Source organism: Protomyctophum parallelum, assembly GCF_964188405.1.
Source record: "Protomyctophum parallelum genome assembly, chromosome: 19".
Lineage (NCBI taxonomy): Eukaryota > Metazoa > Chordata > Actinopteri > Myctophiformes > Myctophidae > Protomyctophum > Protomyctophum parallelum.
Genome location: NC_139717.1, coordinates 22,376,903 through 22,402,082, shown reverse-complemented (window position 1 = coordinate 22,402,082; position 25,180 = coordinate 22,376,903). Strand labels below are relative to the sequence as shown.

Genomic DNA, 25,180 nt, shown 5'->3' with positions numbered 1-25,180 from the left:
CTGTATTGATGTTGGTACGATAGGACCTATGGTAGGCTACTAACATGACATCAATAGAGCGTCGCAGTCCCGCCCCCTCGAGAGACCCGGAAAATAAATCCCCGTTCACTTTCCTCATAGACTTTTCAGAAAGTATTTATTTAAAGACGTTTATGCCGCGGACAAAGCCAACTCTTGTCGTGACAAATCATGACAACAAACACCATTTTTCGAGCCAAACAAAGAATTAAAAAGTAAAACAAAACGGCAGGTTACAACCCTTTTTTGTTGTTTTTCTTCTTTGTAATTATTTGTTTGGTCCAAAATATTGTGTGTATTGTCATGATTTGTACGACGCTTAAAAGGTCTTTAAATAAATACGTTTTGAAATGTCTATGGAGAAAATGCATTGGGATTCATTTCCTGGGCGTCGTCATGAAAGGGGGCGGGACTGCGACGCTCTATACAGCATGTATTCGTTGCTGTCGGGAGGAAACCACCTAACTCCATTTTTTAGGTTTTAGATTATTATTTTTTGCATAAATCATATAGTACCAATGGAAAGTAGCCTATAGTAAAAAGCGCTTTGGACAAAACCTCTTAACTCAAATACCAAATGACTCGCCACTTTACCAACTCACCCCCCGCGATAAGTGTTAATTTTAACTGTTAATTTCCCTCCCTCCCTGAAATCTGAAATTATCGTGTATACAGATTTATTGGATTGTATAGTAGTCGATCTCTATACTCTGTAAAATCAAGGAAGAATAACATGAGACAGAGATGGTGACTGCTTAATTAAGTTGATTTAGGACCTTCTAGCACAGGGGTATTCAACTGGCGGACCGCGGTCCGCGACCGGACCGCGGACCACCTCTTTGCGGACCACCCAAAAAAAAAAAAAAGTTAAAGTTAATAATATAAATAACATCAGATGGTACATTTCTCATGTGAAATTGCTGCAAAGGCCCCCAAAATGTCCCCCAAGGGCCCCCAAAATTCTGGCGCGCGCTACGCGCGCACAGTGTGGCCTGCCAGGGCGTATAACTCCCGGCCTGATTTGGAGTTCCACTCCGGGCCTGCACTCTGCACCCCATTATTAGTTGGGTGGAAGGGGATCTGATTTGTATAAGCTTGGCTTGACCATACTAAACGGGCATAGAGCCCCGCTCTCCGATGGACGCCGCGCATGGGACCGGACCTCTGTCTTATTCAAAAAAATTTTTGTGGACCTTCATCATTTCTAGTTGAGGACCCCTGTTCTAGCAGTTTATTTCGTTTTATTAAACACATGTCTTCCATTTGTAGCCCATGTTTTGTAATGGCATCATGATGCTATTATGCCCATGGATATACAGAGTGAACAATTCTAAATTAATATAATACCTTTTATATAATCACCAACATAAATTTATGTTTGTTATTTACAGCTAGGTAGAGTAGTGGGGCGAGATGGAAAAGGGGCGACCGTTACCCTCAACTCCATTGGACCCTCAAACTGTCTGCTAAAGCAGCTAACCCCACAACCTCTCACGCTCACATGCAAGCATATTGACAATATATAAAGTCACAATACCACTTTGTTTTACAATTACATTGTGGAGTTAGGTGGTTTCTTCGTATGTCTATACGTATGCCATCAAATGGTAGCTGGCTACGTGGTTCGTGGCTCAAATGCCGAATAAAATAAACCTTGATATGGAAAAAGGTTGAAAACTATACTGAACTATAAGGCACAACACAAGTAAAGGGTTCCGACCGGTTTTTACAGTGTCATACTGTTACAGCTGTCATAATGGTAAATGGTGCGTTTATATAGCGCTTTTATCCAAAGCACTTTACATAGATGCATTACGCACACACACACACACACACACACACACACACACACACACACACACACACACACACACACACACACACACACACACACACACACACACACACACACACACACACACACACACACACACACACACACACACACTTAGTTAATCTCAGCAAGGCAGATGGAATCTCAGCAAGGCTTCTTGGTTAGAGTGGGTGACAATATTATCACACGAAAAGATGAAATTACCTATAGGTTCCATCCTGGAGGCCAATCTTTCCTTAATCAAAAACGTCACAAGATTCCTTTACAGGAACTCCTCACTGGTCAACAAAAACACCTTGAAGACCTTAACAGGAGCCCTCGTACAAGGTTTCTTTGACTATACATGCACCTCTTGGTACCACAGCACCTCAAAGGCCCTTAAAACAAGGCTCCAGATTTCCCAAAACAAACTGGTCAGGCTCCTACTTGGCCTCACCCCCCGAACCCACCTCACCCCTGCCCACTTTGACAGGCTGGGATGGCTTAGGGTCGACGACAGAGTACAGCATCTTGCAATGGGTCTGGTCCACAAGATTCGATACACCACCAAGATACCCATGTACCTGTCTAAATACTTCCTTAATGTAAACGAAGTACACACCCACAACACCAGAGGGAGTGCAACAAACCATGTACAACCCAGATTCGGCACAAACAAGGGACTAAATTATTTTCGCTACTATGCCACCAAAATGTGGAACGCCCTACCAACAGTCATTAACATGTGGATCCCTTGACTCCTTCAAAACCGCTCTCAAAGGGCACCTACGGACGGCTGCAATTCGAAACTGGCCCCTGTAAAATCTGAATCCCCCCCCCCCCCTTTTTCCCCTCACTGTATATGTTTCTTTTCCCTTTTTTGCTTCCTTTATGATGAATTCCTGTTCTGTTCTTTAACTATATAGAAGTGTCTATTTGTACGTCTCTAAATGTTTTGATGAATTGAACATGGTGGACCCTGTTGTAAACAAGTGTGGGTCGTCCACTCACAGTTAACAGTCTTTGTATTGAGTTTGTGCTTGAAATGTACTGTAATTCTGCAAACTGTTAATAAATATTTAAATCAATCAATCAAGTCAGTTAGTCAGTTACACACCTCTTCCACCAGAGGGCGGCAGGCACTAAGGCAACATCCTGACATGCATGTACACGTTGCTTTAAAAGGTAACCTTTGAGGTTTGCACATGAGGAAGTAAGTGAGACGTGTACAGTACAGACAGTACTACAGTACTGCAGTCCAGTTGCTAATATTACCTGAGTTGTTCTCTATAATTATATCTCATAACTCTAGTATCTATGTGAAAAGAAAATCGTCTCATGATCGGAGGTAATGTAACATGTCAAATGGAGTCTGTACGGCTGAAGATGAATTAACACATAACGTCGGTGGGAGAGGAGATATTGCTTGTTTTAGAAAAACAACAAAGTGTTGATGTTTGTTGTTTTAAGCTCGATGTCAGAGTGTTTGTGTTGGAGCGCCTTAGTTCAACCGCAGGCTTCATGTTCAACCTCTTCCAGAGATAAATGGAGACACTAGAAAGTCTGCTGGAGAAACAAAACAAACTGCTGGACATTGACTTTGATATGGACATCGATCTACACAATGCAGGTAGGCTCATGTCTGTTACAAGGTGTATGTATCAAAAGGTTTTGAAAATAGTGAGTTACACACCTCTTCCACCAGAGGGCGGCAGGCACTAAGGCAACATCCTGACATGTAGCCTATGTACACGTTGCTTTAGTTTAAAAGGTAACCTTTCAGGTTTGCAGATGAGGAAGTAAGTGAGACGTGTACAGTACAGACAGTACTACAGTACGGCAGTCCAGTTGCTAATATTACCTGAGTTGTTCTCTATAATTATATCTCATAACGCTAGTATCTATATGAAAAGAAAATCGTCTCATGATCGGAGGTGTCAAATGGAGTCTGGAAGTAGAAAGTCTGCTGGAGAAACAAAACAAAATGCTGGACATTTACTTTGATATGGACACCGATCTACACAATGCAGGTAGGCTCATGTCTGTTATAAGGTGTCTATGTATCAAAAGGTTTTGAAAATAGCAGATAGGCGCCATGGGCAGAGTTATTGGGGGTGCAGGGGGGGGGGGGGGGCATCGCACCCCCTGGCAAAAAATAATAATACTTTTTTTTGGCCCCCATCCCACGGGTTGAGAACAGGGGGGCAGTCAGCCAGATATTTCGTGAAGCCTCATTTGAAATCGGTAGTTCATATCGTTAGCCTCATAGGATAAATGCCTAAGTCATTTTTTATGATTTTCGGATAATAAGAAAAAACACATTTTCTCGCAAGTATGTAAGAGTTTTTAATGCAGATTTTTAGAATGGCTTCCTGAGGGGTTAGCAAAATGTTTTTTACAAAAAGATAAACATGAGAGTCATTCCATAACAAAAAAAAGTGACTTAGGCCATTTTCAAGAAAATAATCTGTGACTTAGGCATTTTTTAATACATGTCTACTAAACACCTGGGGGTCTATTAGAGTGATGTTAACTCCATACTAAACACCTGGGGGTCTATTAGAGTAATGTTAACTCCATACTAAACACCTGGGGGTCTATTAGAGTGATGTTAACTCCATACTAAACACCTGGGGGTCTATTAGAGTAATGTTAACTCCATACTAAACACCTGGGGGTCTATTAGAGTGATGTTAACTCCATACTAAACACCTGGGGGTCTATTAGAGTAATGTTAACTCCATACTAAACACCTGGGGGTCTATTAGAGTAATGTTAACTCCATACTAAACACCTGGGGGTCTATTAGAGTAATGTTAACTCCATACTAAACACCTGGGGGTCTATTAGAGTAATGTTAACTCCATACTAAACACCTGGGGGTCTATTAGAGTAATGTTAACTCCATACTAAACACCTGGGGGTCTATTAGAGTGATGTTAACTCCATACTAAACACCTGGGGGTATATTAGAGTAATGTTAACTCCATACTAAACACCTGGGGGTCTATTAGAGTGATGTTAACTCCATACTAAACACCTGGGGGTCTATTAGAGTAATGTTAACTCCATACTAAACACCTGGGGGTCTATTAGAGTAATGTTAACTCCATACTAAACACCTGGGGGTCTATTAGAGTAATGTTAACTCCATACTAAACACCTGGGGGTCTATTAGAGTGATGTTAACTCCATACTAAACACCTGGGGGTCTATTAGAGTGATGTTAACTCCATACTAAACACCTGGGGGTCTATTAGAGTAATGTTAACTCCATACTAAACACCTGGGGGTCTATTAGAGTAATGTTAACTCCATACTAAACACCTGGGGGTCTATTAGAGTAATGTTAACTCCATACTAAACACCTGGGGGTCTATTAGAGTAATGTTAACTCCATACTAAACACCTGTGGGTCTATTCGAGTAATGTTAACTCCATACTAAACACCTGGGGGTCTATTAGAGTGATGTTAACTCCATACTAAACACCTGGGGGTATATTAGAGTAATGTTAACTCCATACTAAACACCTGGGGGTCTATTAGAGTGATGTTAACTCCATACTAAACACCTGGGGGTCTATTAGAGTCATGTTAACTCCATACTAAACACCTGGGGGTCTATTAGAGTAATGTTAACTCCATACTAAACACCTGGGGGTCTATTAGAGTGATGTTAACTCCATACTAAACACCTGGGGGTCTATTAGAGTAATGTTAACTCCATACTAAACACCTGGGGGTCTATTAGAGTAATGTTAACTCCATACAGAACACCTGGGGGTCTATTAGAGTAATGTTAACTCCATACAGAACACCTGGGGGTCTATTAGAGTAATGTTAACTCCATACTAAACACCTGGGGGTATATTAGAGTAATGTTAACTCCATACTAAACACCTGTGGGTCTATTCGAGTAATGTTAACTCCATACTAAACACCTGGGGGTCTATTAGAGTGATGTTAACTCCATACTAAACACCTGGGGGTCTATTAGAGTAATGTTAACTCCATACTAAACACCTGGGGGTCTATTAGAGTAATGTTAACTCCATACTAAACACCTGGGGGTCTGTTAGAGTAATGTTAACTCCATACTAAACACCTGGGGGTCTGTTAGAGTAATGTTAACTCCATACTAAACACCTGGGGGTCTATTAGAGTGATGTTAACTCCATACTAAACACCTGGGGGTCTATTAGAGTAATGTTAACTCCATACTAAACACCTGGGGGTCTATTAGAGTAATGTTAACTCCATACTAAACACATGGGGGTCTATTAGAGTGATGTTAACTCCATACTAAACACCTGGGGGTCTATTAGAGTGATGTTAACTCCATACTAAACACCTGGGGGTCTATTAGAGTAATGTTAACTCCATACTAAACACCTGGGGGTCTATTAGAGTAATGTTAACTCCATACTAAACACATGGGGGTCTATTAGAGTGATGTTAACTCCATACTAAACACCTGGGGGTCTATTAGAGTAATGTTAACTCCATACTAAACACCTGGGGGTCTATTAGAGTAATGTTAACTCCATACTAAACACCTGGGGGTCAATTAGAGTAATGTTAACTCCATACTAAACACCTGGGGGTCTGTTAGAGTAATGTTAACTCCATACAGAACACCTGGGGGTCTATTAGAGTGATGTTAACTCCATACTAAACACCTGGGGGTCTATTAGAGTGATGTTAACTCCATACTAAACACCTGGGGGTCTATTAGAGTAATGTTAACTCCATACTAAACACCTGGGGGTCTATTAGAGTAATGTTAACTCCATACTAAACACCTGGGGGTCTATTAGAGTGATGTTAACTCCATACTAAACACCTGGGGGTCTATTAGAGTGATGCTAACTCCATACTAAACACCTGGGGGTCTGTTAGAGTAATGTTAACTCCATACTAAACACCTGGGGGTCTATTATAGTGATGTTAACTCCATACTAAACACCTGGGGGTCTATTAGAGTAATGTTAACTCCATACTAAACACCTGGGGGTCTATTAGAGTGATGCTAACTCCATACTAAACACCTGGGGGTCTGTTAGAGTAATGTTAACTCCATACTAAACACCTGGGGGTCTATTAGAGTGATGTTAACTCCATACTAAACACCTGGGGGTCTATTAGAGTGATGTTAACTCCATACTAAACACCTGGGGGTCTGTTAGAGTAATGTTAACTCCATACTAAACACATGGGGGTCTATTAGAGTGATGTTAACTCCATACTAAACACCTGGGGGTCTATTAGAGTAATGTTAACTCCATACTAAACACCTGGGGGTCTATTAGAGTGATGTTAACTCCATACTAAACACCTGGGGGTCTATTAGAGTCATGTTAACTCCATACTAAACACCTGGGGGTCTATTAGAGTAATGTTAACTCCATACTAAACACCTGGGGGTCTATTAGAGTGATGTTAACTCCATACTAAACACCTGGGGGTCTGTTAGAGTAATGTTAACTCCATACTAAACACATGGGGGTCTATTAGAGTGATGTTAACTCCATACTAAACACCTGGGGGTCTATTAGAGTAATGTTAACTCCATACTAAACACCTGGGGGTCTATTAGAGTGATGTTAACTCCATACTAAACACCTGGTTGTCTATTAGAGTAACTGTTGTTTGCTGTGTATGCAATGTAAAAATGCCCAAGTCACACAAAGTGAGTTAGGCGGCTACGTAAAAATGCTCAAATCACACAAGTGACTTAGGCAGATCATCATTTTTGAAGATAGTGAGCTTTGTGATTGGCTGAGGACATAGGCGCTAATCCAGGACGATGCAGCAGCCCCAGGAGAGCACCTGTAGGCAGAAATCTCAATTTCGCCAAAAAATGACTTAGGCATTTATCCTATGAGGCTAACGATATAATGGCCTGTTGGACTGGACCCAAAAAGCCCCATAGCTCCATAGAGGCCCATGTATTTTGGCCCAACTTCACCTAGACTGTATTACCTTAATAAACATGCAGGTCATGAATACTTTCTTCTTCCAGTCACTAGTTTAAAGTCTCATTTCTAATGTCATAATATTCTTTTTGGAAAATGATGGTCCCATTAATTAAATAATGACCATAAAGTCGCGTATGTTCTGAGGGGCGTGGCTACCGTTACCGTCTATGATCGGGATTCCCCTCCCACTCAAGAGTCTTCTCCTCCCACTCGAGTCAAAATAAAAACCAACAGAGAAGAAGGGGGGAAGTCCCGCCTCGTTGTCTGGGCAGCCAATGGCCAGCTGGACCCAAACGGAGCCAGCCAATGGCCAGCTGGTCCAAAACGGATCTAGAAAGATGGCGATTTACAGTGCATTAGAATGCAAGGGATTTCAGGCTTCATTTTACGTTCATGTTAGACCCGGGGAACGCTTTGTCCATATTTTTTACAGTCTATGGTTGAGAATCCCTGCTTTAAGAGACCGGCATCACTATGGTTACAAATCTGCCGTAAAGCAGGTCGTCTCTGGGTGACTATATTGTTGTGACTCTTATGTGATTGATTGATTGATTGATTGATTGAAATATTTATTAACAGTTTGCAGAATTACAGTACATTTCAAGCACAAACTCAATACAAAGACTGTTAACTGTGAGTGGACGACCCAATTAAGCATTACACTTGTTTACAAGAGGGTTCCACCATGTTCAATTCATCAAAACATTTAGAGACGTACAAATAGACACTTCAATATAGTCAAAGAACAGAACAGGATTTAATCATAAAGGAGGTAAAAAAATAAAATAAACTTATACAGTGAGGGGGAAAAAAAGGGGGGGGATTCAGATTTTACGGGGGCCAGTTTCGAATTGCAGCCGTCCGTAGGTGCCCTTTGAGAGCGGTTTTGAAGGAGTCAAGGGATTTGCATGTCTTAATGACTGTTGGTAGGGTGTTCCACATTTTGGTGGCATGGGAGCGAAAATAATTTAGTCTACCGAGTTCAGAGCTGAGGGTCTTTTCAACCTGCAGTTTGTTCCTGTCCGAGACTAGCAGTGCAGAGTCATCTGTGAACAGGAACAAGTTGCAGTCACAAGCTGATGTCATGTCGTTTACATATATTAGGAACAGTAAAGGCCCTAGTATGCTTCCTTGAGGAACGCCACAGCTCACGGGGAGGGGGGGGGGGGGGGGGGGGGACAGTGTTCCATTCACCTCCACCATCTATTCTCTCCCCTCCAGGTAGGATTGCATCCAGCTCACTGATGTGCTATCAAAACCAAATGCTTTTAGCTTGTTAACCAGTATGGAGTGGATCACGATGTCAAGAGCCTTTTGGAGGTCCAGCTTGACCATGCCGAGCTATAGAGATGGCTGAGTCTCTGATAAATTTGGAGGGAATATTGTCATGGCCAGTGGCCTTGTCTTTACAAACACCTAGGTTTCTGTAGAAGGTTTTAATGTGCTCTACACCAAAGAGCCCAGAGTGGGAGGGCAGTTTGTTAACCAGAGTTGTTGCTATGTTTGTAAAGAAGATGTTCAAGTTGGGCACATCAAGCTTGTCAGTGATGAGTGTCGTTCGATTTGATTTATGTTTGAAAACCTGGTTTTTAGTTTCTGACCGCAGCCTAGTTGATTGTTTAGTAGCTTCCAGAGCTCACAAGGGTTGTTTTTGTTTTCCTCTTTTAGCTGATTTAGTCATGCAGTTACAATGTTTCTTAGCTTGTTTCGTTGGGTTTTAAGGATGCCCATTTGGGTTTGGAGATCACTGTCGAAGCGCTTGGCTAGCTTGGACTTGCATTTAAGAAGTTCAGAGCATTTTTTGTCTCTGGCTTTCATTGCAGTCAGTATGTCCGAATTCATCCATGGCTCCGAGCGGGTTTTGACCCTGATGGTTGAGTTCTCAGAGGAGCCATGGTGTTTAGTACTGTTGTAAATTTGGTTTTGAAGCCAAGCCATGCTTCTTCGACTAGTGTGCTCCTGAGCTCATCGGACCAATCCATACTCTCCAGTTCAATGTTAAAGGCCTCGCTAGAGTAGGTTTTGAGGTCCCTAGACATGACTGTTTTGTGACAGCCTGACTTTTGTTTTAGTTTTTTGCGGGTACAGAAAATCATAAAATTATCACTAAGCCCGTATACAATAACACCTTTCTTGGAGATTCTGGATTTGTCCGAGGTAAGAATGAGATCAATGACAGTTTGAGTAGAATCACGCACGCTTGTGTGTTGGGTAATTAGCTGACTTACACTATGCAGATCACAGAACCTACTGAATGACTTGAACACAGGTGCTTCCTTATGTTGCATGTCTGTATTATAGTAGCCAATCAGGATTTTCTCTACACATTCCTCCCCAGCTAAGCACCCCTCAAGTATGTCATAGAAACCATGTTGGTCAGGTTGAAAATTAATTCAACCCACACAATTTCAATGTCAGTACGAGTAACATATTCAGTGTCTTTGTGAATGTACTGTACATGCACACACCACCACCATTCCTGTTTCTGTCGTTTCTAGAAACGACAGAAGTTGAAAAGCTTTAGCGCCTCCCCGGCGCCTCCCCTGGTCGAAAACTTCAGTTCACTCGACATGCACGCGCACACGCACACTTCCTTGATAAACATGGAAGCGACTGACAAAAGACGGGTCGTAAAGGCTCAGTTCAAATAGCGAGTTGGATTTTCTGAGCCGCTCCTAAGTTTGAATTAGTGTAAACCTACATGGGCCCTACATGTTTTTGATTAATGGTGTGGTAAGGATAAGAAACGTTTCTTGCGGAAACTTGCGCAGTTTCTGAAACGCGATGGGAGGGGCCCAGTGTGTGACCTCATCTCGGAGCTACGGAATGAGCGTAGGGAGAGGGCACATATGGGGCTAGTTAACGCCGATGTGCCCCGAGATTTTTAAGCTATCAAAAGTGTTACTTTCGGACAAATCTCGCGGTACACCTGGACAGATCAAACGGCACAGTAAAGTGCCGCGGTACATAGGTTGAGAAACACTGCTTTAATGCATCAACGGTGCATGCAGAAACTCAGTTGAGAAAATAACTTAGGGCCAGAAATAGGATCTTTAAACCTTTCACCTAGAAAGACACATAGTATTCCCACTTTGTTTTGTTTTTGTTTTTTCTTGTTTTTATAATTTTTTAAATGTTATTTTCCCTTTATTGTCCTTTTTAGGACTTTCAGTCCAACAGTGCAAATGTAGGTCAAAGGAGTGTGACAAACTTGTGAAATGGGCCAGTGGCTTGAAGCACAGGGTGGCTGTAGTTGAGATGAAGGTGTCGACGTTGAGTTACTTCAGGTCAAGTTTTCACTGTAGCTGCCCTCGATGTGAAAGAATAAGAGTGGATTGGTCTCAACGGGTGTTTTTATTTTCCTTTGGAAGCACACCGTGAAAACTATGGAAAGATTGAGAATAAATATGTTATGTATGGCACTTCACGTCATGTGGTTACGACAGTAACGTAAAGTGCTGCTGCCGTAAGGCTGTGTTGTTATTGTTGCTGCTGCCTGATAATGCTCTTCACACGAACACCGGTTTGTAATGTGGTTGCCGGTCCACACCCAAGCTTACAGTAAAGTTGTACCTTTTCAGTTCATGGTTATAGTTGTATGTTATTCTCCAATATAACATTGACGACGAGGATGGAGCTGACGCTCTCACCGCCTCCCGCTTTCTTGCCGTTCCCAGCCGAGCCTCCTATACCTTGGACTCGCTGGCATGGTTCGTTTGAGAACTACATCGCGGCTTTGGGACTAACAGACGTGAGCGACGCGCGACTAAGAGCCATTTTGATTCACTGTCTTGGCGCAGAGGGACAACGGATCCTCGCCACCCTCGGGACTGCCGCAAGGTACAGTATATAGACTGTGTCAAACTCCTGTCCGACCATTTCGCTGCACCACAAAGCGTCATCCTCCGGAGGATTCTGTTTCGCCAGCCGACAACGTGTGGGTGAGACGGCTCACCAATATGTGGCTGATCTGAGGGGCTTGGCCTATGCAACCTATGCAAGTTTGGCGGATTACAAGACGAAATGATCCGGGACCAGCTGGCGGAGCACACAAATAACCCAAAGGTTCGTGAGAAATTGATAATGTCCCCAGATGATCTGACGCTCAATAGGGCTGTGGAAATAGCTTTTCAAATCGAGACAGCTGCGGGTTTTGCCACACAATTGGCTAGTGCCTCATCTCCACTGCCTGGACTTACAGCACAGCAGGTCGAGTCTTCATCACGTTCTTCTAGCCCTGACCCTCTCCAGGATGCTTCCCACATAAACTATGCGGGACGACAGCGTCCCTCAGGTCAGCGCTGCGGTAACTGCGGCTCGTCATCGCATGATTCAAGAGCCAAGAATTGTGCCGCCAGTGGGCAGCGTTGTCAACGTTGTGGGAAACAAAACCACTTTTCTAAAGTTTGCCGTTCTACTCCAGCCGCCACCTCACGGCAGACTTTCTCAGCTGCTGACCCTTCACCTACAACCACCATACACTCTGTGAGTACTGCTCGCCGGCCATTTAAAGTATGTACGGTGGAGCTGGATGGCGTGTGCCTGCCGTTATTGCTCGACACCGGGGCGAACGCCTCCCTCTTGAATGCAGCCACAGTCACACAGTTTTTTCCCACACCACAAGCTGGCTGCACCATCCAAAGTACCCCTGAAAGGTTACGGTAATTCCAGGATTGATATCGTGGGCACCTTCAGCCCCACGGTGCGTTATGGCACTAAGACTGTGGACTCATTCACATTCCAAGTCGCAAGCCACGGCGCCAATCTCATGGGCCTGGCCTGTTCACTGACCTAGGGTTTGTGCTCATGGATTACAGCGGGCTTACTATCCACCACGTCGATTCTCTGTGGCCTCAACAATGGCCTGGACTGTTCACGGGACTGGGCTGCCTAACTGCCTTCAACCACCAGCCCCTTCTGAACACTGAGGTGCACCCTGTCATCCAACCCCTACGTCGCGTTCCTCTGGTCCTGCGTGACGAGGTGGCTGGGGAACTCAGCAACCTCTGAATGCCAAGGGCCTCCGTCCACTTCAGTCTAATGTGGAGGCTGTGCTACGCCTCCCTGAGCCTGCCTGTCCAGCTCAAGTAGCCTCGTTCCTGGGAATGACGGCCTACTATTTGTGTTTTCTGCTTGGACCCCCGCCTGCTCGGACGCCGTCCGGCTGCTCAAAGTCCAGCTCACCTCTCCCCCAGTGCTCGCCCACTTTGACCTCGCAAGCCCCACGCTGCTCACCTGTGACGTTTCCAACACGGCGCTGGGGGCTGTGCAGGTCCACGACGGCGTTGAACGGCCCATCGCCTTTGCCTCTCGGGCTCTCAGCTCGGCGGAGCAGAAGTACTCGGTGGGGGAACGGGAGGCCTTAGCTTGCATCTGGGCGAGCGAGCGTTGGCACATGTATGTGTATGGCCGACACTTCACATAGCGGATCACCAGGCTCTCACAGCTCTGCTCGCAACTTCTGGCACAGGACATAGGCCACTCAGGATCCATCGCTGGGCGGAGCGGCTCCAGCTGTATAATTTCACCCTGCAGTTCACTCCAGGTCGAGAAAATGTCGTGGCAGACCTGCTGTCACGGGCCACCCCTGGCCCTTCGCCCGATCCTAGTCCGGACTCCGCTGAGCAGGGCCTCATCCAGATGCTCCACTCTCCGCTCCAGTCCACGGTGTCGCTTCAAGAGCTCCAGACAGCCTCTGAACAGGACCCGGTGCTCTCCCAACACCGCATACCTTTTTTCGCTCGGGGTGGCCCGCGAAGCTGTCAGACGAGCTGGTTCCCTTCCACCGGGTCAAGGACGAGCTGTCCTGCTGGAACGACGTCTGCGTGTCCCGTGGGCTCTGCACTGTGATACAGGACGGCCTGCGAGCATGTGTCCTGGCCATGGCCCACGAGGGTCATCTGGGCATCGTACGTGTGAAGCAGCGCTGTCGGGACCTGGTATGGTGGCCTGGCATTGACAGGGACATCGAGGTTTTAGTGAGGGACTGTACAGCTTGTCTTCTGAGTGGCAAGACCGGCCCGCCCGCCCCGCTGCAGCAGCTGCGCTGGCCAGCCAAGCCTTGGGAGCACCTCCAGCTCGACATCTGCGGGGAGCTCCATGCGGTCCCCCACCACCAACGTTTTATGGTGGTGGTGTACGACCTTCATTCCAAGTTGCCTGAGGTGTTCTCCACTGGGACGGTGACCACCCGCGTGGTGACCGAGTTCCTGGACTCGCTCTTCTCTCAGTGGGGCCATCCTACGCCCTTTACAACGGACAATGGGCCTCAGTTCATCTCTGCAGAGTTTGCTGCCTTCCTGGGGGACAGGGGCATTAAGCACATCCGTACAGCATTCTACCACCCCGAGGCGAACGGGGGGGTGGAGAGACTCAACCAGACTCTGAAGAATGGCGTCAGAGGGCACCTAGCCGATGGCTTCCCCTTCTCTCTTCCCCTCTGCTCTTCGCCGCACGCTCCTGCACTACAGAGCATCGCAGCATTCCACTACCGGTTGCTCCCCAGCATTCCTCATGTTGGGACGGGAGCTGCAGCTGCCTTTGCATCGACTTAGGGCTTCTGGGCCGGTGTCTCCTCCGGCTCGAGGACGCAACAGAGTCCGCAACCAGCAACGTCGGATGAAGGAGGGCTTCGACAAGACACGGAGAGTGAAGGCCCCGTCCTTCGCGGCCTTGGACTGGGTCCGCATCCGCCGCGCCCACCGGGGCCACAAGCTGCAGTCCTTCTGGTCCGCGCCTATGCAAGTCACCGACCAGCTGGGGCCTGCCACCTTCCGCCTGTCCGACGGCTCGCGCTGGCATGCCAGTCGCCTTCGGCGAGTGCCGTCACCTGCTGCTATGGAGCCAGAGGCTCCCGCGCCCATGATGCCGCTTGCGGCCGCAGGTATGTGGGCTAACACCGACTTTGACTTTGTGGCAGGAGATATGGACTTTCCCCCGGGGCATCCTCCGGCACCTGATGTCCACCCGGTGGTGCCCAGAGCACGGCCAGCTGTCCACCCGGTGGTGCCCGGGGCACGGCCAGCTCGAAACCGAGCTCGGCCAGATTACCTCAAGGACTATGTTACAGATTTCTGAGTGTATAAGGCATTAGTGTGTTGGTATATAGCTGGGTGATGGGGTTGTGTTTTCTGGTTTACTATGGGGGGGGGAATGTTATGTATGGCACTTCACGTCATGTGGTTACGACAGTAACGTAAAGTGCTGCTGCCGTAAGGCTGTGTGGTTATTGTTGCTGCTGCCTGATGCTGCTCTTCACACGAACACCGGTTTGTAATGTGGTTGCCGGTCCACACCCAAGCTTACAGTAAAGTTGTACCTTTTCAGTTCATGGTTATAGTTGTACGTTATTGTCCAATATAACAAAATACATTTCAAACATTTTATAGTTTAATTCAACAATAAAAGCAGTGCATTTGAATAATCACGTTAGTACAATTCAACAATAAAATACTTTATAGTCGATTATAATTCAGTGATTCAGTAAGTAGCAAAGGCATTTAACATAGAAACCCAAACAGGCATAACGCAAAATGAACCAAAACAAAGCATCGTAGACCCAAACAAACAAACAAAAGCAATTAAGCCCAAAGTAAATAATAAACGAAAACCCAAAACAAACAATCATATACCTTGCTCCGGCTATCGAGGGGCTAACAAGTTGTTTGGACTTTGGACGCCACCTGGAACCTTCATACACCGTCACCTAGCCCAAACATTTAGAATCTCGTAGAGGGTTTTTTTCGATTCTGACGAATCTCTCTACGAGAGTCTAAAACACAACCCCCCCCTTTACCGTCGAAAGTTGAACGTTTGTGCCTCAAAATCACTCTTACCTTGTACAAATGCAAAATCTAAGCTGCTTTTAATGTTGCCCCACTTGTTTGTGAGGTGTACGGATTCAGATTAAACACGGAACATGCTTATTTTTCAATAAAAAAGCTATTTTAATCCACTCTGTCTCGGAATCTGGCGGCCATCTTGCTTTTCTCTCCATTGTAAATGCGCAAGAGAACCCTGGCCGCTAGGGGCGCGGGCAATATTCTGTTGCGCCGTTTACCGCATTTACAATGGAGGATTCAGAAACAGAGTGGATTAAAATAGCTTTTTTATTGAAAAATAAGCATGTTCCGTGTTTAATCTGAATCCGTACACCTCACAAACAAGTGGGGCAACATTAAAAGCAGCTTAGATTTTGCATTTGTACAAGGTAAGAGTGATTTTGAGGCATAAACGTTCAACTTTCGACGGTAAAGGGGGGGGTTGTGTTTTAGACTCTCGTAGAGAGATTCGTCAGAATCGAAAAAAAACCCTCTACGAGATTCTAAATGTTTGGGCTACACCGTCACCCATCATTATATGTCAACACTGAGTAGGCGGGCACTGTGGAAAGTATAAACTGCTCAGTCTACTGAAGGTACAAATGTCTAGGTTCAACATTTACAGCATTAAAGTGTGAGAAGCGTTACCAAACAAACATACCGTAGTGTTGCTACGTATACGCACACGCCGTAGTCTCTCTCTCCTGTCACTGTCTGACTGTGTGAATGAATGGGCGGTGCGTGAAGCGAGCGGTTTTAGGTGCGTGCCTGTGCGGTGACAGGGCACTTCAAAATAAAAGGTAACCCAAACGTACAAGAAGTGTCAAAATAAATATATCCCAAAGCAATGTAAATAAACAAATAAACTTCAAACCAAATTAATTGAAGTTAAAACCAGCAAGTGTCCCCGACACTTACAATTGTGCTTTTACTCCACTTCCACTACATTAATTTGAAAACCATTACTTACTAGGCATACTAGTTACTGTGTAGATTTGGATTATTATTACAAAGCATGTAACCATTTCAACCCTATACATTTCGGCCATTTGAAAATAGCCGGTCTACAAGCTCACAATGTGTCACAATGCAACATTCTGCATAATGAGTATTTTTTTTTTTAACTTTTGGTACTTTAAGTACATTTTGATGCCAATACCTTTGTACTTTTACTCAAGTAGCCTACATTTTGAATTCCGGACTTTTACTCGTAACGTAGCATTTCTAAATTGCAGTATTGATACTTTTACTTAAGTAAAACATTCTTCCACCACTGTTCACTGCATGTTGCTTGGCCATTAACGGAGCATCTCCGGGGATGATTCCAAACGTAAACTAAAAAGAAAATCAACAATGAGTTCAATTTAAATATTTTGTATAATGTAATATATCGGTATCGGCCGATATGACCCTGCAAATAATTAGGTTTATCAGACATGATTGCACTATTGTGCATCTCTACAATTGTGTAATGAAAATACAACAAAAGATACAATTTAAAAATATATATTTGGTTACTGTTGGTTTGTTTCAGTTAGTTTTGTAATCACAATACAGTTTTTACTTTATTGTCTCCACCAGGCCGAAGGCATGGGGGGAGAGTATGTTTTGCACTCTGTCCGTCCGTCCGTGTGTGTCCGTCCGTCCGTGTGTGTGTGTGTGTGTGTGTGTGTGTGTGTCCGTGAGCTAATCTCGGCCACCGTTAACCCGGTCGATGCCAAATTTTGCACACACACTCCCTGGATGCCAACGATGAACCTCTGCCCCAAACTTTCCAGAACGGCCTGTTATAGCGCCACCAGGAGGCCGCTTTGTGCAAAACAAGTTTTTGCACAGTACACCTACAGATTTTGTCCAAACATCACGCAAATTGGTACACAGTCTCTCTAGAGCCATTCAACGAAACCGGTCTTTCAGATTTCTCAGACTCCATCCTGATTGGTTAAGATTGGCTTCCAAAGTTCACAGGAGTGCTCAGTTTCAAACAAAATGCTGCAAATCATGATCGCGTGATTTCCGTGAAATTGTGCACCCACATTCCCACTATGCCGAGGACGAAATGCCACATGAACAATTTCAACTCAGCCTCAAGGTGGCGCTATAACTGGCCGAAAAGTGTTTTTACCTCTAACTGCACGGATCTGTGGATAACTTTGTATGCCAACTCCCTAGTTTACTTTTGTTGCCCTTTTATCCAACCATCAGATGAAGGCAAGCTGCAATGTCCTACATTCCTATCCTGGTGGAGACCTGTGCCCAGAAGGGCACTTTTTCTAGTTTTTAATTATTTTATATTGTTATATTATTAGTTTTTAATTTAGTTCAGGTAACTTTTTTATTTATTTTTCCCACAATTTTAGTTTTCTGCCAGTTTTCTTGAATATAATAACATTGATACAGTGATGCATATACAGTTAATCTGCAATGAATGATCACAACTGATCGCCTCTATAGAGCGTCGCAGTTCCGCCCCCTTTCAGAACGACGAGTGGCCCAGGAAATTATTCTCCATTCATTTTCTCCATAGGCTTTTCAAAAAGTATTTATTTAAAGATGGTTACGCCATGGACAAAGCCAACTCGGATCGTGACAAATCATGACAACAATTACATTGTTTTGGGCCGATCAAATAATTAGTAAGACGAAAAACCAAACAAATAGTGTTGTATCCTGCCTTTATTTTCTTCTTTCAAATTATTTGATCGGCACAAAGTGCAATAAAATGTGTGTTCCAATGCTTAATAATATTTTTTTCCATAACTTCTTGGTTAATGGGGCCCGGGCTGATTTGGGAAATGGGAATCATGACATTTGCCATATGCTCTCAATGTTCATCCACATGACGTTGTCAGTGTTGTTGTCAGCCTGGGAGAGGGGGGGGGGGGGGGGGGGGGTCGGGGAGAAGCAAACCACGCCTGCTATATTTAGGAGACCATGTGTAGGCTTTGTGTACCATTTTGCCTCTAGTGGCTCCAATGAAGTTTGCCCAACGGGGTGCATACTGTACTTAGTTTAGACTAGTCATTGGCTAGACATGGGTTAAGTTTAGGTTTAGTTGTGCTGCCCTGTGGGAGCTTAGGGTTAGGCGAGGGTTTGAGATAGGTTGTAGTTGTAGGACTAATGACTGGTCTAACCAATGACTAGTCTAAACCAAATACTGTCTAAACTAAGTACTGCACCCCGCCCATCTTCATACATAGACCATCTTTGCCCGTACTGAAAAATCAGCATGGCCAACCGTGACACAAGAGAGTGCTTTTTTTCTTCTTAAATTGATGCCCTACTTGATCACACAGCGTTACACAACAGCATCAAAAGTAACAGATCTACAAGCTGGAAACACAACGTGAAGCGAACACTTAGTTTTAGTTTAGTTTTCATTATTAGTTTTAGTAGGGGCCGATTCATACTCGTATTTTACCGCTGTTTCGGTGCTGTAGTGCCGAAATGATTTCGGCTCGTCAGAGATTTTAGGACGGTACCCGCCCCCCCGAACCTCAAATGACGTCACATTGTAGGCTCTACAGAGCCGAACCGAATCGGCCCTTAGTCTTACTTTTTTTCATCCTTTGGGTTATTTATCAGGTGCATGAGGATTCATGTATCAGGGTCCAGAGTCACGTGCACAGACTATTTCTGAATTCTCCTCAGCGCAGAATCACAGTTTCTCCATCTCTTCACTGGGTTTGGCTCTCTCAAGCTACTGTTCTTCACACTGAGTGACGGGTCAGCTTTTAAGTAGTGCACAATATAATCTGTAGCATAATCGGAATCGGCCATATATCTGAGAGCCCCGTAGCTCGGCTATTCTGAGCATATAAACATCAATATTTTGATATCAAATGTAGTTAGACTCAAAGAGACTTCGCACCAAAGATTGCATTGTATTTATTGATATGAACATGGATGGATATTTGACATATTTTATGATAAGAACACACGCGAATCCTGACATTTGGAATGTTACTTTGGCGTGGGCCCCATCGCAGGAGAAGAATCAGGTCAGATCTGTCCGGATCAGATCCTGCCTGCTGAAGGTGCGTCACGACGCATTTGTGAGCTTGTAGATCTGCTATTTTGACCAGTTTGGGTCACAGGCAAACGTTTAACTTATGTTTTGGGCCTCGAGCTGTTTTGGGCCTCGAGCTAAAAGGTTTATAACCGCTGGGTTTGACAGGACCAACTTTGAGGTGATTGAGATGCTATGGTGATGAGGAATGTGAAGGAATGACAGCTTGCTCAGCCTCTCTCAGTTGAACAATCGTTTTTAAAACTCCTATTCCATATATTGCCCAGGGATTATTAAAGGGATATTTCGCTTCACCGGCCTCCTCCTGCTCCTTATTCTTTAACAAAAAATATTAAAAATAAATGAAAACAGTAAACGGCTCCTCACGTATTAGGAGGACAGGATAGGAGACTATCATGATTTACATGGAGTTTGAAGTTACAATGGGTTTGTATAGGAAGGGGGCGGGGCAGATATAATGAATATCAAATATTGAAATACTGAATGGAGCAACTGAAAAACTAGCATTAATAGCATTTAACCAAATTAGTGAAAAAAGTTGCAATTAGTGCCTCTTGAGCAGATTATAAATGTATCCAGTCCATTTGTAATGTCAATTCCAAGAAATGTGCAAATACGCACAAATTCAAATGCTAGTTGAGTTTTGAAATGCTGTTTAAATTAAACATAACATAACAATTCTTCCCATGTTTACTCTGCTGTAGAAATTATGCCTTGTCCAAAAAAAAGAAAAACATAATAAATCATGACAGCACTCCTATAGGCTAACATTGGATCTCTCTCTCTCTCTCTCTCTCTCTTCACTGCTCCGTCTCTCTGTGTCCCCCTCTCTCTATCTCTCCCGAGTCTCACCCCCACCCGCCCCCCTCTCTCTCTGCCGACTACCTCTCTCTATCTCTTTCTCTATTTTCTTCCATGAAAGATATTTCAAAGCAATGTTTACTAGGCTACTACTCTTCTCACTCTATGTTGTAGTCAGACAGTGTGCTGTGTGTGCTTGCTGTTTACTTCCCCCCATGCATCATGGTGCATGAGAAATTGGGGGCGTGGTATGAGTGCGTGTGTAAGACGTGAAATGTGTGACTCTCACGCTCAATGCGTGAGGGTTGGCAGCCATGGGTTGTCTTCTTCTTTTTACCTATACTGCTCTATTGTCTGAAGGATGTTTGTGTACCTGTACACAAGATATTACGATGAAGCACAAGTTGCACAGCCTAGATACCTTGAAACCATGTCAAATCATGGACCTTATTCATGTCACTTATTACTAAAGTCCTTACTATTGTATGCCTTCATTCCAGACCAGCGTGTGGAGTCCAGTCTGCAGGTGAAGACCAGTTCTCCAGCCACGACTGTTTCTATTCAGGAATCTGACGACCGCCTTAAACAGGAACCCGAAGAGCACCTCATACAGGAACCTGAAGACCAAGAACCTGAAGACCACCTCAAACAGGAACCCGAAGAGCACCTCATACAGGAACCTGAAGACCAAGAACCTGAAGACCACCTTAAACAGGAACCCGAAGAGCACCTTATACAAGAACCTGAAGACCACAATCTGGATCTCAGTAAGTTTCAAGCTCCTTCTCCCTTCCTTTATTTTATTCTGTTCTGTTGGGGGTGATAGCCCACATTAACACTCCGATTGCCCGGGGTTATTTAATCCATGAAATCATAGCAACGGAGCACTTTTACCGACCGGAAGTTATACCGGATGTGGCTGGAGCAGCTAAATTTAGCCAAAACCCAACGGCGATCGAACAACGGGAGGCATGATTAAATCTAACGTGACTGGACAGCGGGGGCCCGTCTAACACAGGATCTTTTCTTAGAATTGGACAGGATGATTTAGATTGGGAGTTATTAACGTTTCAAGATTTTCGTTGTTGTCTGCTAAACAGGGGGGGGAACATTTTCGATGACTTCCCACTGTTGTGCAACATCGAGGATTGCGCAACAGGCGCTCCTAGGCTGTAGACTAGAGTGATGCGATCGGTTTTCATATCAATACATTGGCTGATGATTTGCTTGGCTGAGCAAAGTACATATTGAGGATAAGATTGAGGGCAGAAAAGTGAAGACGCCAAAAGTGATTGTCCGGAATGACATTTGTCTCCCAAGTTTTGCCATTGGCGATGAACAGAGAAATTGCATCAGAATTCCGCTAGATATGACGTAAATTAAACATCAAAACATTACACGCCATTGACATTGAAGGGAACATGTACGTCATATATGTAAACGAGCAAATCAGCTAACCAATCACAGGCAACATGTATTCTGATTGGCCAATGGCAAGTATGAGATGATGCATGATGATGTATGATGATAAGAGCTTAGAATTCCGCTAAATATGAAATTAAACATTGATGTATATTTTGTGTCAAATGACCCATGTCTTGTAACGGCGATGGAGTGAGAGGGAAGAAACGGAGGCAGGCAACAGGTTGCAGTCTTACGAATCCGATCAGGTTTATTGACAGGATTCACTCAGTACACAAGGCAGCAGCATACTCTAAGGGCAGCAGGCAGGCACAGGCTGAAGGTGCCCGTGCCCTCAGTCAAGAGTCACATCGTAGCCAATCTATCTGAACACCATAACACAAGTGGTCTCAAAACATTACATTATATTAACTTCGAGACCCTCCTCCGGAAACAGCTACAGGCCACCTCCGCTTTTATGGGAACCAATCAAAACGTTATACTCACAGGATGTTCCTTAGTAGGAGGGACACATTTGCATGTAGCTTCATGTGGCACAGTGGCACACTTAACTATACGGTTTATTTCAATAGGACTAACTAAATATCTTATACTATACTATACTATATGTGAAGTATGCAGAACCTTATTTAACACATGTAATGTCACAAAGGTAGAATGTATTCTTAACAAGTCTAACTGATTTAATCACAAATTCATTGTAGGCTCATTTAGAGCAGAGAGCAGAGAACTCTCTTAACACACACAGCTGTTGGATTGGAGTTTGAGATTAGAAGTGTCCTGCGACCCCCTAGGGTCTTGACAGCTTCTAACAGAGACATTGTTTTCACAAGCCTGGCTGGCTGTAAATAACTCTTAAGCAGTTTACTCATTTCTATGGAGTCACCACAGTTAGCATGTCCTAACTGTGTCAGCCTGTGTACCTTATCTGATCCATATTCATCAACATCAAAACATTAAAGGAGCATTCAGTGATTTGGAAAAAACCCTGGTCCGCCCTGGTAACAAGATGTGCACATGCATGCACTACAGTGGGGGGACACACAACAGGCCAACAGCACACACACCAAGGCCCGCCCCCACTTGATCATGATTGGCGGAAGGCCCCTCTCTATCCTGATTGGATGACGGCTGGGCCACCTAGCCAAAAACGAAACCTAAGTTTTCTTTGTCCCCAGGGGCTATCGGGGGAAATTAAGTGAGCAGCTTTTCATATTACTAAGGAAACAAATACATGTAAAGTTCAAACCTTTAATGGACTGTCATTGTATTGTTTCCCTAGATGTCCCGCACCGGCCTGTGTTTGTAGAGGTTTTCCCTGAACATGATGAGAGGAGCCCCAGTCTGCTCCAGGAGGAACCAGGACCTCCACAACTGGTCCAGGAGGAACCTCCACAGATTAAAGAGGAGGTTTCCCCTGAACATGAGGAGATGAGCCCCACACCTCCACACCTCGTCCAGGAGGAACCGCAAGGTCCACAGATTAAAGAGGAACAAGAGGACCTACTTGCAAGTCCAGAAGACGCTGGTGGGTCAACGATGACGTTACTAGCAGTGGACAGTGAAGATGATGATGAAAACACAGAGGCAGAGCCTGTGGCCGGCACCTCAACCGAACACATGAAAACACAAGCTGAGGTAGAGGATTGTGGAACATCACAACCAACTAGGTATGGCCAGCTCCTCTCTTCACACTGTTATGAATCTGACGTCACTGAAGATAGCGAGGACTGGGAGGAGTTCATGGATGATCGGTCCGCTTTAAACACACTGAAAGCACACAAGACACATATTGTGAAAGAACAAAGATTGTCTTTGAGCAGCCACGAGCTGTCCCAGGACCTGACATCATCAAACAAAACTCTCTCCACAAAGAGCCACACAGGGAAGAAAAGTTTTACTTGTACAGAGTGTGGCAAAATATTTAGTCAAAAGGGACATCTGCGAAATCACACACTGATTCACACAGGGGAAAGGCCTTTTGCTTGTACAGAGTGTGGCAAAAAGTTTAATAGAAAGGAACATCTGCATAATCACACAATGATTCACACAGGGGTAAAGCCCTTTGCTTGTACAGAGTGTGGCAAAATGTTTAAGCAAAGGGGAAACCTTAAGAATCACATGATGAGTCACTCTGGGGAGAAAAGTTTTAGTTGTACAGAATGTGGCCAAATGTTTAAAATGAAGCAACAGCTGAAGAGACACACAATGATTCATACAGGGGAAAGGCCATTTACATGTACAGTTTGTAGTAGAGCTTTTGCTGAATCAGGTTCTCTAAACAAACACATGAGGACTCATACAGGCGCAAAGCCGTTTTCTTGTGCAGTTTGTGGTAAAGGCTTTTCTGAAATGGGTAAACTAAAACCACACATGAGGACCCATACAGGGGAAAAGCCCTTTGCCTGTACAGTGTGTGGTACATGCTTTGCTGTAAAGGGTACTCTAAAAACACACTTGAAGACTCATACAGGTGAAAAGCCCTATTCTTGTACAGTTTGTGGGAAAGGCTGTCTTCACACGAGTGAGCTAAAAGCACACATGAGGAAACATACAGGGGAAAAACCCTTTAGTTGTAAAGTTTGCGAACAACGTTTTAGTCATAGTAGTGGTCTAAAAAGACACATGAGGACTCATACAGGAGAAAAGCCCTATACTTGTATAGTTTGTGGTAAAGGCCATGGTTCAATGAGTAATCTAAAAGCACACATGAAGTGTCATACTGGTGAAAAGCCCTTTTCTTGTACAGTTTGTAGTAAAGGCTTTGCTGAAATCAGTACTTTAAAAACACACACGATGACTCATACAGGAGAAAAGCCCTATGCTTGTATAGTTTGTGGTAAAGGCCATGTTTCAATGAGTAGTCTAAAAGCACACATGAAGTCTCATACTGGTGAAAAGCCCTTTGCTTGTACAGTTTGTGGGAAAGGCTGTGTTAGCGCAAGCGTTCTAAAAACACACATGATGATTCATACAGGGGAAAAGCCCTTTGCTTGTACAGTTTGTGGGAAAGGCCTTGTTACCGCAAGCGTTCTAAGAACACACATGATGATTCATACAGGGGAAAAGCCCCTTTCTTGTACAGTTTGTGGTCAAGGCTGTATTAGCGCAAGTGTTCTAAAAACACACATGAAAACTCATACAGGGGAAAAGCCCTTTGCCTGTACAGTGTGTGATACAAGCTTTGCTGTAAAGGGTACTCTAAAAAGACACATGACGTCTCATACTGGTGAAAAGCCCTGTTCGTGTACAGTTTGTGGGCAAGGCTGTCTTAACACAAGTCATCTAAAGTCACAC

The 25,180-nt window shown here is 44.4% G+C and overlaps 1 long non-coding RNA gene across 1 annotated transcript; it reads left to right on the top strand.

Annotated features, from left to right (window-relative positions):
* Positions 1–3,807: 3,807 nt before the first annotated feature.
* Positions 3,808–25,180, top strand: LOC310876474. Its single transcript, XR_014570726.1, has 3 exons — positions 3,808–3,861; positions 20,962–21,228; positions 23,166–25,180. It is a non-coding gene; the product is annotated as an uncharacterized lncRNA (long non-coding RNA).